The sequence below is a fragment of the Macrobrachium nipponense genome, chromosome 7, assembly GCF_015104395.2.
Source record: "Macrobrachium nipponense isolate FS-2020 chromosome 7, ASM1510439v2, whole genome shotgun sequence".
NCBI lineage: Eukaryota > Metazoa > Arthropoda > Malacostraca > Decapoda > Palaemonidae > Macrobrachium > Macrobrachium nipponense.
Genome location: NC_061109.1, coordinates 19,741,247 through 19,757,298, shown reverse-complemented (window position 1 = coordinate 19,757,298; position 16,052 = coordinate 19,741,247). Strand labels below are relative to the sequence as shown.

At 46.5% G+C, this 16,052-nt stretch overlaps 1 long non-coding RNA gene across 1 annotated transcript in view; it reads right to left on the bottom strand.

The window, feature by feature from the left end:
• The window catches only part of LOC135217074 (uncharacterized), a 33,990-nt gene extending 18,663 nt beyond the window's left edge, over positions 1-15,327 (bottom strand). The window contains exons 1-2 of the long non-coding RNA XR_010315038.1: positions 13,564-15,327; positions 12,933-13,194 (exon numbers count right to left, since the gene is read on the bottom strand). This is a non-coding gene — a long non-coding RNA (uncharacterized LOC135217074). The remainder of the gene's footprint in view (positions 1-12,932; positions 13,195-13,563) is intronic.
• Positions 15,328-16,052: the final 725 nt, after the last annotated feature.

Genomic DNA, 16,052 nt, shown 5'->3' with positions numbered 1-16,052 from the left:
GGAGTTCTGCGCACAGGCTACTCCTCCTGGTCGTAAGAGCGAGGAGGAGTGCCCTGCTGCCTCTGACAACTTGATCGGAGTATAGGAGCAGCATGATCAAGAGTCAGACTTCTGGGCCTTTTCAAAATGAGTAAGGGATCGTGACTCATCCGAAAAAAGGGCTGTGAAGAATATTGGCATCGGAGACATTAATGCAAAGTTCTGGGAAGGGTTTGCATTATTGTCAGTCTCCTTCCTCCCCTTGCTAGAGGAAGGAGCGGGATTGCTTCTATGATTCTGATAAGAAACATAAAAAGGATGCTTATGTGTAGGCTTACCACATCAATCGTCCGACCAGCCAGTGTGAGTTCAAGTCCTATCCTCAACCTGAAGGACGAGGAATGGAGAGACGAGGCGTGGAAGGGGGAGAGCCAGTCACTTACCTCTACAAATCTGCACACCATGGACAAGATGCAACTTGTCATGTCGAGGAGCTGGGTAAGCAAACACATCTTGCAAGCATCCACCACTGGTCCAGGGAAATGAGGTTCCAAGGACCTGTGGGCAGTCCCGGAGGGAAAGAAGGATATGGTCGCGATGACCTATCCATCTTCCTGTCCAACATATTCTTCGGAGTGATGTCCAGTACCCATACTGGTCTATCCATCTGCAGTGAAGTGTCTCGTGGTCTCGTATCCCCACTGCAGCGAAGTGTCTTGCGGTCTCGTATCCCTCTGCAGCGAAGTCTCTCGTTGTCTCATACCCCACTGTGGTGAAGTCTCTTCGTCTCCGTGGTGGATAAGACACCGACACTCTTTTGTGGGTGTCGATGGTTATGGGTACCGGAACACGCTAGTAGGACGAAGTAATGATTGATCTGGAACAACTGATACAAAGTACACAGCGTAGCTCGTGATGGTCTTGGAGGCTTCGACAGCTGCCGACTGACTGCATTCGGTTGTGTGAGGCGAGCTGTCCAAGCATCCAAGGCGTAGTCACGTGACCCTCGCCTTTTGAAGGGTTATACCAAAAGACCATACAAATCGTCTATCTGTTGCCACCGATGCCAGAAGGCGAGATGATGATTCTCTCAAGGCATGTGCCCAACAGGCGAAAGTTAATTGCCTGCTAGAGACCGAGGTCCCTGATGGCAAGACAGAAGTTCTCATAGTAGTTGAATCTCAGCTAAGGAGAAACAACACTATGTGCCGTTGAAGACGAAGGTGGTAGGTGAATGCAGACCTACGTCTTCACAGCCGAATCGAGAGAAGTAACTCTCAAGATTCTGAACTTAGAAAAGTCCCGCCAATGACACCAACCCGCGAAGACGGTTTAATCCCTGTGATTTACAAAGGACTGAAAACGCTAAACCACTACTTCATTGCTGTTCGGTGAGAAGTCGGAGTTGCAATGAAAGCGGAGCGCTTTTCAGTAATGAAAACACAGGGATGTACTGCCTGAAGAACCGCTTCTCATGGGCTGAATCATCTTCTTCTTCCCAGGTTATCCAGGGAGGACATCTATATATGTACTTGGAAGTAGAGCTGGCAGGGCGGGGAACAGGCGATGTCTTCTGTTATACATCTACAATTTGGGGTGAACTATGAACAATTGCACACCTACGAATACGAGATATATTTAGAAGACAAACTCAGATGTCTGAAGAAATCTTTCCGCATTATCGCAGCGGCAGGTGTGATGCAGCGGGAGACTAGGCTACAGACTTCTGTTACCATGATGTAAACAGAAGGATGATAGCAAGTCTATTGAGATATCTCTGTCTGAAAATTTTCGCAATGTCCAAGGCGACGCAGTAGAGATGGTCATTCACGTATGCAAGAATTCCAGCCAACCAGAGACCTAAGTCTGTGATTGCCGGGCAGAGAATCGGTTCGGTAGTCAATCATTGCAGAGGAGAGAGACAATCCGACCGTGCTATCTCGGAGAGCCAGCTGGTATTGGGCTGCAGCAGGCAGCCCAATACACCGCTAGCTCTCGCTCACTCGTCATCATGAGTTGCCAGGTAATCCATTCCAAGAAGGAATGCATTCGGCTAGAACCTTCGAGCGAAAAAAAATACGCTTGAGCATTTGCATTTAATGGAAATGGATTTCGGTGAGTGCAAACGCTGAGGTGTTGTTGTTGTAACAATACCATAAGTATCTCAAAATCGAAACTGGTAACTCCTGGGAGGTTTGCAGGGCAGTCCCGAGTTGCAGTTCAATTACGAAGATACTATTCGTCTCGGTCACAACCCGTAGAGTTAACTACAGTATGTGCCTACACCTCGGACAATTCAACTGATAACAGAAGCATGTCGCGAGGGCAATATACATAGTATATTTGTAGGTTCCTGTACATATACCTCTATCCTAAATTCTCTTCCATTCGAGGAACAAGAATAAGGACTGGAAGCCGACACCCTTCATTCTCTAATGAAGAGAGCGAAGGAGAAGTTTTCCCCGAAGGAAGACTTCTATGGTAATAACAGGATACCGAAGACGATAATTCAAGCCAAACTGGATGTTCCCACCCATTCTTCTTTATCCCGGGGTTGGCCGCCTACTGAGGCGACAGACCGTTAGGTCCATCCAGGCTGAGCCCTTCCCGAGATATTCTTCCTTCAGCAGCAGTGCTTTTCTCAAACGCTAGAAATTCCAGGAATTCGAGCATTCAGCGAGATACCCGATTATCGTAGTAACAATTATCTGGGATTCTCGTCTTGCCCACTCTGGACCGTGGTTTCGCCCAAGTGTTTGCAGATCGTAGAAGACCAGAACACTCGGCGAGTGCTAGAAATTCTGAAGAATTCTAAGCACTTGGCGAAACCCCCACCGAATTCGTCAGACGATCATCGGGTGGTGGTCCTCACGATTCCCGTAGAAATCAAGGATGGGACAAGATCCTTCCTCAACGACAGGGACTTACGTCTGGTAGGACCCGAAGGTCCCCCAGGAACGCAGTCCCCAACGTGGAATCCTACGGAGAACGCTCTGCAGGATCCCTCCCCTTCCCTTCTCAGCCATCAGGAGAGAGGGAATGGGGGAGGAAGATTGGATACTCACTCGCCTTCCCAGCGGAACTAGCAGTCGGAGAAGCAAGTACGAGCAGCTATCACGGTGCAGTGATGGCCGCTCAGAGTCTAGGAAAACGTTACCGTCTGGAGAAAATGTTTTCCCGAGAAGGGTTACGAACTCGTACTGTAGGCTAAATGTCTGCCGCCACCGTGACTGTCGTCTGGGTGGGGCTGAGCGAGTACCTGACAGGAGTGAGCCGATTCGGTCCTCTGACGCGTCCCTGTCCTTCTCGAGGTCGAAACCTCTTAGTGCGTGTTCCAGACAGACCGTCACATGAATGGCGGTGATGGTCACTCCTGTTCGCCTTGTTCCTCCCAGTGTAGCCTGAGGAGGTTGAAGGGACAGGTGAGGGAAACCTGATGCTCCTACCCTGCCTACTAGCAGAACCAGTAGGCTGGGAGGACTGCAGGCGATCACCAACCCACAGTGGCGATCGAGCTGCAGGTCTGGACCAGCGGTCTTCTTGCGGACCAAGACGGAGCGTTAGTCTCTTCAGGAGAGCTGCTGGTGATCGGGCTGCACTGATTGAGTGGCTTTCCAGGGGAAAGCGGCTAGACCGAGAGCAGTGGCGACAGTCCCAAGCGTCAGAAGAGCTGCTGCTGGTTCCCCTATCCGTCCGGTGCCAGTGGGAGCGGTGGTCGGGGACCGGCAGAGTCCGCTGTCGCGGTGGGAGCGCGAGGAGCGCGCCCCTCACGATCACTCCTGATCGCCTCGCTCTTCCCGGTGTAGCCTGAGGAAGTTGAAGGGATAGGAGAGGTAGGCCTGACGCTCCCCCCTCGCCCACCGGCAGAACCGGAGTGCTGGGAGGGGGGGGGGCTGCAGACGCTTGCCAACCTGCGGTGGCGATCAATCTGCAGGCCTGGTCGAGCGGCTGGACCGAGGACCGCGGCGACGGTCACGAGCGTCAGAAGAGCTGCTGCTGGTCCCTCTCTCCGCCCAGTCCCAGTGGGAGCAGCTGTCAGGGGACCGGCAGAGTCTGCTGTCGTGGTGGGAGCGAGGCCTGTCCTCACGGCGTGTCACGCCACCTCGGCTGGTCCAGGCGACTAAGGGGACCGCTTCCTCGCCTTAGCCCATGGCTGGTCTGGGACTGTCGCGTCAACCCTGGGTACCGGCGACTCGCCACGAGAGCGATCGCTGGCCTGGTGGGAGTCACCTGGGCGACTCCCACCAGTCTTCCGCTCCATGCCTGGATCCTGGCGCCGAGCAAACTTGGTTGCCTGGGTCTTGGCTGCACGGTCAACTGCAGGTGACCATACACTCGGTACCTCTCGCGAACGAGAACCGAGACGGTACCTGGTGTCGAGGCAGAACCTCTGGCGCCAAGAGAGGAGGTACCGGTGTTAGCCGGTACCCCTCCGGTCCCCGTCATCTTCTTCCTTGCGGAAGGAGAGACAGGCCTAGTTTCCAAAGGAACAGGAGGACCAGCGGAAGCCCCAACTGTCCCACCAGAGTGGGACAGACCCTTAGAGGTCTCTGAGCAAGACTTCTTAGGGGGGGAGGAGGCTACCTTCTTCTTCTTCGGCTGGGGGGCCTCAGAAGTCGAAGGGGAAGAGGCGGCAGAAGACGACGGCGACACCTTCCTCTTCTTCCTGGACTTCCTCTTCGCCAGTTCCTCAGGACAACCGACAGGTCCTCCATTCAGGATGGAGTTGGGGCAGTTGCCGAAGCAACAAGGCCCAACTGCACCTGTCCGGAGGGACCTGCGGGAGTAGCAGTGGAGAGAACGCTTCCTCAAGGAGGGCTATGAAACTCCTACCTGGCAGGTGAAGCGTCTACCAACCCCAAGACTGGTCGATCGCGAATGCGACCGTCGTCTGGGTGGGGCTGTCTCTGAAAGAAAAGGATTAATTAAAAGAGGGCTGGATGGCCCGCCTCCACCGGTCTGTGTGCATGGACCCGCGGGAACGTCGATCGCCAGTCTGGCGAGAGTCACCCGAGTGACTCCTACCATCTTCTGCTCCGTGCCTAGGTCCTGACATGGGGAGCGAACTGCGCAGTCTGGACCCTGGCTGCACGGTCACCCGTAGGTGACCGTACACTCAGTAACGCTCGCAAGCGGGCGGCCGAGACAGTTCCCGGTCCAGAGGTGGAACCTTCGGAATCGGGAGAGGAGATACCAGCGCTGGTCGGTACCTCCATGGTCCCCGTCTGCTTCCTCCCCGAGGAAGGAGAGACGGGCCCCGTTCCCGAAGGAACGGGAGGACCAGCGGAAGACCCATCTGTCTCACCGGAGCGAGACAGACCCTTAGAAGTCCCGTAATGAGACTTCCTGGGGGGGGGGAGACCACCTTTTCTTACGGCAAGGCCTAAAAGATGAAGGGGGGAGGCATGAAGACATGAAGATCTCGAAGAGGAGGATGACGACAATTGACGAGCTCTCTTCCTCTTCGGTTTCTCCTTCTGCCAAACTTCTACCATCAGGAGTAGATAACCTCACAGGGCAGCGCGACAGCTTCGTCCAGTGACATCACTCCCGGATAGTAGTGGTAATGAAAATGATTATCAGCAGGGGATCAGTACATACACTCGAGGATCAGTACGCAACATGCTACGAGTCATAGGTACAATTCCAAGGTTAGGATAACCAACACGAAGAGCATCCAACCAATACTGCTGAAAACACAATCACCACTAGTCTGTAAAATAAGGGAAAAAATAAATATTAAAGTAATGAGGATACTCCTCACACATCAAAGGGTGCCGCCGTCCGAAGTGAGAGCAGATCCCCCATCAGCACACCGCACGCCCATCCTCCTACCTTCTTCCGATATTAAATGAAAGGAAGGAGAAGAGAAACTACCATAGCAACAAAACATGGACAAACCTTTGAAGTTCCCTTGGTAATTCCCAAGCGTAAGCGTAATTATCGGATGAATACATGTCCCATTACAGGATCAAATCACTTACGTTAAATACATGTCTCATCCTCACGATAAATACATATCTCGTCCTCATGCAGGTCTGAGCCAGTGTTAAAGGGCAAAAGAATGTAAATAATATGTTGGCATACCTTAGCCGCCGGCTCTTAACACAAGTAGAGGGGCGGTTACAAAGGCTATCACAAAAAGTGGGTTTGTAAACTAATTGAAAAACCAAGGACAAACCTTTGTTTAGTATTAATATCAAACACCGTAATATGCATAATTATTTAAATACAAAAAATAAACCAAAAGGATCCCACCGGGAAAAAAGATCAACGACCAGTCAGCCAGAGATCACAAACACACGTCTTCATCGGAAGACGGCCGAAAGTAAAGTGGAGTGTTTACATCCGGGCAGGCTAGCCTGTCCCACGGTAGTTACTGCCTAACCACCTTGTTCAAGATTCAATGGCTGTAATTTCAGCTACGCCAAAAGTATATTCCTATTGTTAAAGGACAGAAAGGTTGTATTACGTATCGGAACAAATAATAAAGGGATTTTGACATAGGTCTATTTCTGGGTGAAGGGCCTGTGTCGCCCAGTGAAATAGGTTCCTTTAGCACTATTTCTAAGGTAAAATATTGTTATAATACCAGAGAACCACTAAATTGGAAATGCCAGAATATTCTGGCTCGCTCACCTTTATTAAAAGGTGTCGGTATGGTTTCTGGGGCGAGTGAAACCACTACCACGGGTCCTTCTCCTATTTCACGGAGCGACATGGCCAAGCCCAGAAATAAACTTATTACATACATGTACCGTACAAATGATCTCATCTCAGTAAGAGAGAGAGAAAATGAGCATAAAAACCATTTAAATCATTGACCATTATATGGCACTCTTCCCCTCCCCTGTCACATTACTTGACATATTTGACAGCTTCCAGAGCTCGAGCTTCTCTGGAGTTAAGAGAAGGTAGGGAAATGTATACAGAGAAAGACGAAGGGAAGAATTTACATTTGAAATTAGTCATATTATTATTATTTGAAAATATTAATAAACAAAAACATCTACAATAAAAATTCATCTCAGTAAGAGAGAGGAGTTATCCTTACGTGAGTGAATTGATACATATATTTTTATTCCTAAAATACTACCACATACGAATTTTGTAATTATATTATATCTATTATTAACACTTGAAAATATCAATAAACATATTATATACTAGTACCATAAAATTCTCTCATCTCAGTAAAAGAGAGAGAGAGAGAGTGTTAGCCTTATTTTAAAGAGTGAAAAGGATAGATTCTTGTATTCCTTTAAAATACTATCACATAATATGATTTTTATAATTACAATTATATTATTATTATTATTTGAAAGTATTAATAAACATATAGTACATATATATACTATAAAAATTCTCTCGTCTCAGTAATAGAGAGGAAGAGAGAGAAAACATTTGCTGGCAACAACACAACAGCTCCTCCCCCTCCTGTCACATTATCTGATATAGTATAGACAATTTTAGTACCTGGAGTTAGAGCGAGAAGACTGGGATTTCCTTCATTCTTACATAACTTTTGTTCTGATAAGTAATAAAAACCTTCGGTGCTTTAACAATAGGAAGGTACTTGGTGGCAGCTGAACTGGTCGTAAGCTTCAAACAAGGGGGCTCGGTAGCTAACTAATTGTCCAGCAGTTAGCGGTACGCTCGACTGCGAGGCGAGGAGTCACTTTGCTTTCGGCCGCACTAGTGGATGGACGTGCTACTCTTCGTCTCTCTGCCCGCTTCTGTTGTATGCTTTGGTTTGCTTCACTGCGTGAAGACTTTTTCGCTTTTTCTTCTACTTGTGTGTATTTGCAAGTATAAAAGTAAGTACGTGTCTGCTTTTGTTTTAATTTGTGATGGAAATAGAACATCAAGAGCCGGAGAAACCCCCCCCCCCATCAACCGCAGATTATGCCCGGGTATTGAGGCCTGTAAGTGTCGGGCTTTCCGCTCTCCTGTGGGGGTTGATCCTCATGATTTTTGTACTTGGTGTAGAGGGCGAGAATGCTCTCGCACCGAGACGTGATACGTGTATTTTTTGGTCGGAGGAGCAGTGGGAGCACTATGGGGGGAGGAAGAAGCCGCGAAAGCCGGCTAAGGAGTCGGAGGAGGACTATCCGGCTACGCCCTTGATTACTGACATGTCTTCTTCCTTTCTCCCTCCATCTCAGTTCCCTCGTATGGCTCCTTCCCCTTCGGGGGAGTTTTCTTGCTCCCTCTCCTCCCTCGATCAGTCGAGCATAGAGGAGGGGGCGAGATACCCCGACATCCAGTTGTACTCGGGGTCCTCCATTTGCTCGGGCTGGGAACTGTCTCCCTCCCCAGGGCAAGGGGAGACCTCCCCACTAATCTACCCGTCTTTTCCTTCCTCAGACTTGCTGACCGTGGGCGACGATCTCGGAAGGGCCTGGTACTCGCTGGGGCTGCAAGGGACACCGATGGTCAAGGGGCTGCTGAGTCATTTGGTGAGAGGGACCATGCCGGTAACGCACGGGCTGACCACCATGACGGTGTCCACGCCGGGCTACGCTGCTCCGCCTCACCTGGTATATACGCAGCACATAGCCACGGTGACCCCGACAGCCGCTGTGCAGGCTCCGCGGGCGGATGTTTCCTTACCCGCTGCTACGCCGCCACCTGGGTTTACCGCTCCTGCTGCAGTCCCGGACTTCCGGTGTCCCAAGAGCTCTCCGCTAGACCTGCCTCCTGTGCAGAAGATCCTGCCGGTTCCTGCCCCGCCTCCTGTTCCTGAATATGTTGCTGCTCCAGCCCTGGTACCAGTTCCTGCCACCGTCGTTCCTGCCCGTGGTGTACCTGCTCCCACCCCAGGTCCTTCCGGACAGGTGCAGTCAGGCCCTGTTGCTTCGGCAACTGCCCTGGCTCCGTCCTGGATGGAAGACCTGACGGTGGTGCTGAGTAAGCTGACAAAGAGGAAGAGGAAGAGGAGGAAGGTGTCGCCTTCGTTGTCTTCTTCATCGTCGTCGCCTGCCACCGCTTCCCCTTCAACTTCTAAGGCCCCAAAGCCGAAGAAGAAGAAGGCTGCCTCCTCCCCCACTAAGAAGTCTCGTGCCGAGACTTCTAAGGGCCCGTCCCACTCTGGTGGGACAGTTGGGGCTTCTACTGGTCCTCCTGTTCCTTCGGGAATGGGGCCCGTCTCTCCTTCCGCAAGGAAGAAGAAAACGGGAACTGTAGGAGTGTCGGCTAACACCGGCACCTCCTCACCTGGCGCCAGGTACTCAGCCTCTCGTTCGCAAGAGTCACTGAGTGTACATTCACCTGCGGGTGACCGGGCAGCCAAGACCCAGGCATCTGAGTTCTCTCGGCACCAGGATCCAGGCACAGGGCGGAAGACTGGCGGGGGTCGCTCGGGCAACCCTCACCAGACAAGCGATCGCTCTCGTGGCGATGCACTGGTACCCGGGGTTGACGTGACGGTCCCAGACCGCTCGCGGGCTGAGGCGAGGAAGCGGTCCCCTCGTTTGCCTGAACCACCCTCGGCTGGTCCAAGCAGACTCTGCAGGTCCCCTGACCGCCGCTCCTACCGGGACCGAGCGGAGAGGGGGACCAGCAGCAGCTCTTCTGACGCTCGGGACCGTCGCCGCTGTTCGCGGTCCAGCCGCTCTCCCCGGGAGAGCTGCTCGACAAGGCCTGCAGACCGATCGCCACCGTGGGTTGGCGATCGCCTGCAGGCTCCTCAGCACACCAGCTCTGCCGGTGGGCAGGGGGTGAGTGTCAGGTTTGCCTCTCCGATCCCTTCAACTTCCTTGGGCTTTACCAGGAAGAGCGAGGTGATCAGGAGCGATCACGAGGGGTGCGCCCCTCCCGATCCCGCCACGACGCCCTACGAACCTGGCACTGTCCTCGGACCAACCAGATCATACGCGCAAGTAGTAGGAGGAGACTAGGAGGGGTCTGTCGTGGTTCCTCCTCTGGAAGGAGGAGGGTCTCGGGAGGCATTCTCGTTGTAAGGGCTTGACGGTCTGTCTCCACAGGATGCAGTCATTCCCGAGATCCAGAGGTCGTTCGCGGAGGTAATTGTGCTGATTCGTCAGCACAATGACCTCGAGAAGGATCGCCGCTCCCACCTACCGAACTCACATCGGGCTTGGAGGCGTTCTGGGGACCTAAGAATGAACCCAGGACGGCGGTGGGTCTGCCGTGATCAGCCTTGGCTGACAGCGTACTAGGCCAAGTGGACGCTCTTGTCTCCGGACTAGAGGGTTCGCATTGGTCCGGTAGGTCTGCTAAGCTCCTTCCCCCACCTCTACCGCGACAGAGGCGCTTTTACGTGCCTTCAGAGGACCCTCTGCCGCCCAAACAGGTTAACCCGGAGCTAGCCAGGCTAACTCCAGGGGTGTCTCTGCCACAGCTCCTGTCGGAGAACCTCTCGTTCTCGCAGCAGGAGGCACTTGCCTTGGAATCTACCGCAATGGCAGCATTCCAAGCAGTCTCATGGCTAGACCTGTGGTCCCTCACAGTGTCGAAAACCGCGGCCTCCTTATGGAACATCACTCCTGAAGGGTTGGTTTTATAAAGTTTAGGTGTAACACCAAGCACTGGGGCAGCAAAGGCCATTCAGCGCTTACTGTATAACTATGAAATTATAAGACGTGTTATATCATATAAAGAAGGATTATTTCTTCGAGATATTTACTATATTTTAAAGTGGGGCATTTTCTCCGAATAGTTCTTCAAGTGGTATGTCATATATGTTGTTGGATCTTCGTTTTCTTTCGAATTTATTGCATTCAGTTAGTAGATGACGGACTGTGACCAGAGTACGACAATGGTCACAGTAAGGGGCCTGTCTTTCCTCGCCTTGCAACATCAAATATTTGTGTGTTAAGTTTGTATGTCCTATTCTTAATCTTGTTAATATGACATCTTCCTTTCTTTAACATTGTTGTCTATTCCAAGGTTTTACAGATGATTTAATATGCTTTAATTTATTATTCAATTCTAGCCATTCTTTTTTCCATTTTGGTTGACAGTATTAATTTATTGTTGTTTTAATGTCACTGTAAGGTATTTGTATTTTTTTGATAGACTCCTTTTTTACTGCCTTTTTGGCTACTTTATCCACCTCTTCATTACCCTTTATGCCCACATGGGAAGGGGCCCAACATAGTTTTATATTTATAGATTTCCGTTTTACTATTATATCTATCCACTCCCTTATTTCTGCAATTACGGGATGAGAAATTGTGTATTGTTTTAGCGCTTCTAAAGCACTGTAAGAATCCGTGTATATTACAAAGGTATCGTTTGCCTTTCCTACCATAAAGGAATGTTTTATAGCCTCCAATATAGCATTTATCTCTGCAGCGAATATCGAGCATATTTTTGGAATTTTTCCCCTTATTTTTATATTTTTTGTTACTACAGCATAGCCTACACCCTCCTTCGACTTGGAACCATCTGTATAAATACTAATGTCCCGTTTATATTTTTCCTGGTGTGACAGAAATTCACTCCTTAATTGTGCATGTTACCTTATTAAATGATTTTTCACAGATTTCTATTTTAGCATGTCTCCACGTAGGTATTTTAGGAGTGGTTATTTTTGATATGCTACTTGTTCCTAATTTTAGATGTTCTATATCAGGTTTTAATCTGTTCTTAAATGGTTTAGAGGCTCTTGGTTTATTGTCATAATTATTTGTTATGTTCTTCATATATTTGGTTTGGATTATCATTAAGGTTATTTATTTTAGCTATATATTTTAATCCCATTTCTTCTCTTCGTACTTTCAGGGGATCTATTCCTGCTTCTACATACAGACTTTCCACGGGGGAAGTTCTGTAGGCTCCAGTGCATAGCCTAATACCCATGTTATGTATGACATCCAGTTTTGTTACTAGGGTTTTAGATGCACTACCATATACTTGACATGCATAATCAAGTTTACTTAGACAAATAGCCTTATATACTTTTATCAGAGAGTTTCTATCAGCACCCCAGTCTTTATGCGTAATTACTTTTATTACATTTAAGGATTTTCTTACTTTTATCGCCAGTTGTTCTATATGTTCTTTAAAATGTAAGCTTTTTTATCAAGTCACCGAGGAATTTTATCTGATCACCATATTCAATTATATCATTATTTATGAATAAAGTAGGAATTAATTCCTGTTTTCTTGATCTTGTAAATCTGACTGCTTTAGTTTTTTGCCGTGAAAATTTAAAACCCTTGTTATCGGCCCATTTTTTTTATATCCTATTTATGGCTGCTTGCAATCTGTTGGTTATGTCCAGCGCTTTTTCACCGCTACTATATATGACGAAGTCATCTACAAAAAGGGATCCTTGGACTCCTGGTGGAATCATTTCCATTATCTCATTTATTGCTATTGCAAACAACGCCACGCTTAGTACACTAACTTGGGGGATTCCTTCCTCCTGGATAAATGATTCAGAGATTTCTGGCCCCACTTTGACTTTTATATATCTTTCAGATAGGAATTCCGTATTATATTCATATATATTGCCTCCTATTCCCCATTCTATCAATTTTTTATAAAATCCCTCCCCTCCAGGTGGTATCATATGCTTTCTCTAAATGAAAACATACTCCTATTGTTTGATTTTTACCAACCATTGCATTTTGTATCTCTCTTGTAATCATTAAGAGGGGATCTATGGTACTTTAATTTTTCCTGAATCCAAACTGTTTGACAATAGCCGTTTACTTTCTAATACCCATATTAATCTGTTATTCGCCATTTTTTCAAATATCTTACTTGGACAACTAGTAAGGGCTATTGGCCTATTGTCATGTAAAAATATCTCTTATGACGATATTCTTATGACTCATGTATTTACTATACTGCATATGTATACAGTACTGATGTGTCACTTGTCCTGACTTAAACACTCGGAGGCTACCATACATTTTACGACAATTAACTCAGACTAGCCTATACATAACAATTCAAACCATAGGCTAATATAAAGGTACCTCATAGGCCTAGGCTACTTTACTTCTTGGCCTATTCTTAGCTGGAACAGGTAATTGACGTCGGAGACGGTCGAATCTTCATTGTTGTAATAAGGGTTGAGGGAAAGGCTGGCTCCCGGGTTTTTTTTTTTTAATATTTCTTCTTAACAGTAGGTGGATAGATTGTAAAAGCAGCTTATTCCTAGCTGTACTCCTTCAATACCAGTTAGAACCAACACCGATTCTTATACTGGTTCTTCCACAGGACCCCTATACTTGTTCCCTGTAATACAAACAGTTCATTTAGGATGGCAATCTCGTGCCAAAGAGCATGCAGTCGTTAGGCCTTTAGGCTATGCTACTCATGCCTAACTTTACTGTTACACATCGCAGTTAGCCTGACTTTATATGCATAACATGGGTGTAATTTACTCTAGAACTGACATTTTTATAAACATATGGAAGACTAATTCACATCTTAGCCTACATTTAGTTGATGGTACAATTGCAACAACATGCAAACTCAACATGATGCGACTTATGTAACAGTACCATTACAATTCTTGGCAATTGGCAGCTATATCAAAGTAAAAGTATAAAGAAACACTATGTTCTGGCAACATATACATTATAAACTACGACAAGTGCATACCTTTTACAAGGGAGAAATACGTCATCTTAAATGAATATAATTAAGGTGGGTACACACGTGAGAGCCGAACCTTGTATGTGTAACCGAGTTACGCATATACGGTTACAAGGTGTCAAAATGTAGAGGACGAACCGTAATCACGTTAAGCACGTAACTTCATTTCAATCCACTGCGATCACCAGTCTGTCTCTGTCCGGGTTGTTTACCGACGATGGCCACCACGCAAGTAGCAGCTGCCGCGTATATTTATACACATTATTTAACGAAGATGAAGCGAAATAAAAGAAGATGGTGGCAATCAAGGTTATATACTAGAAGGGTAGAATACAGTGGTCGGGAATTACTCGCTGACATGAGATTCCAAGGAGTTTCTGGCCACAGTAAAGTCTTTTCGTCACTGCAATCAGCCATGGTAGACATATACGTACTGACGACCAAAACAAGGGACTCTACTATGGACGTTCTTGTTCATGGTGTTAACAAGTTCAGCAACCTCTGTTGTTACGCGTGTAATACAGGTCCCGTCCACACATGGCGTAACGTTCAAAGAGACCTCCCTTTGATTCGGAGCCCAAAAACCGACAATTGGCGGGACGGAGGGCGAACCGAGCCTCGAACCTCGCGGGTTCGGGGTTCGGGTTCGAGGAACCGTCCACACTTGCGTTTTTGTTACAAGAATCGGTTACAATACAAGGTTCGGTTCGCACGTGTGTACCCACCTTTTTGGGTAGATACATCCGCTTCCCTTCAGCGTTGCCGTACTCGTCTCGAACAGAGCAATTTGAGCTCATGCAATGCAACGCAACTGCGCACTTGGTTACGGTTACGTACGTAAGTACACTCGATCATAGACAATCTCAACTTCGAGTGGCTAACTTAACATCTTGATAAGATGAAAACCAATTCGGTTTTCCAGTCCACCAATTTCCATGAGTACTGTCATAAATGTCAAATGAATGATTTCCATCATTACACTATAGCTGCTTGGTGACTCTGGGTCTTTTCCTGGTTTTAAGCCTGGTATGATTAAAGATGCTTTCCAGGTTTTAGGCATGCTGTGAGAGTGCCATAATTCATTTAAAATTTCTAATAAAAAGGTTTTGCTTTCATCTGGTAGATTTTTTATCACTTCATATCTAATGTTGTCTTCCCCTGGAGCTGTTGAACTTGCAAGTTTCAGGACATTTTCCAGTTAGATTTTATTGGTATTGGGACATAATTTTTAATTTTTAATTGGAATTTCTTTGTATAATTCGAGATACTAGATGTTTTGGCGCAGAATTTACCTAATTCATTTGCTACTAGTTTAGGGTTTGAAATATAGTTGTTTTCTACTTTTATTGTAGGTAATGGTTCTGGCCGATATCTACCCTGCAGTTTATTTATTTTCTTCCAGATTTCTTTGTCTTGAGTTTTAGAATTTATATTATTATGTTTTTTCCATGAATTTCTTTTGGCTATCTTGATTATTCTTTTCTGCTTTGCTTTTGCTCTCAAATATGCAAGTCTATTGGCATCACATTTATGTCTCAGATATCTTCTAAAGCATGTTCTCGTTATCTTCCTTACTGCTTTTGAGGTAACTGGAATAGTTTCATTTGCTTTATCATCCATTGTTTTTACTAGATGTTCATAAGCATCTATGTGGTTTGTAAAGTCAGATAGTTTTTTGTTAATCACCGTTTTCTCTTTATATAAATTCCAATTTGCTTCCACCATTTTCTCTTCGGTATATATGTTATATTAGTATTATTTTTTAGTTCAATTTGTATTGGCCAGTGGTCACTCCCAAATAAATCATTATTTACTTTCCAACTGAAATCTGTGGCAATTTCTGGGGAACATAAAGTGAAGTCTATTGCAGATGTGGTATTATGATAAACATCAAATCTTGTTGGAGAACCATCATTTAAAATAATCAAATTTTTGTTATCTATAAAATCTAGGAGAATATTTCCTCTCCTGTCAGATGATGTACTTCTCCACATGGGATGTTTGGCGTTGAAGTCACCTACTAATAAGTAAGGTTTTGGTAATTGTTCTATTAGATTTTCTAAATCTTCCACTTGTAATGGTCTATTATTTCCAAGATGATCTATTAAGCGATTTTCTAAAGATGGTTCCATATATATTGAGCATATTGTTATCTTTTTTCCAGGAATACTTGAACTGCACATGCCTGTATTACAGAGTTAATCCTAACAGGTTGGCATTTGATTGAAGAATGCGTTATGATTGCAGTTCCTCCTTGGCTGTTGTCATTTAAAATTTGTGTTGATTTCCACACATTATAATTTATGCCAGCATTGAGAACATTGTTACCTATTTTAGTTTCCTGTAAGCAAACGATATTTGCATTACATTCTCTAATTAATGATTTTAAGTTTTCATTATTTGATACGTATCCTCTAATATTCCACTGTAAAATAGACATTTTAAGAAGGTTTTGGGTTTTGTTTTAATATCTTTATTTGTTTTCCTGAACTTTG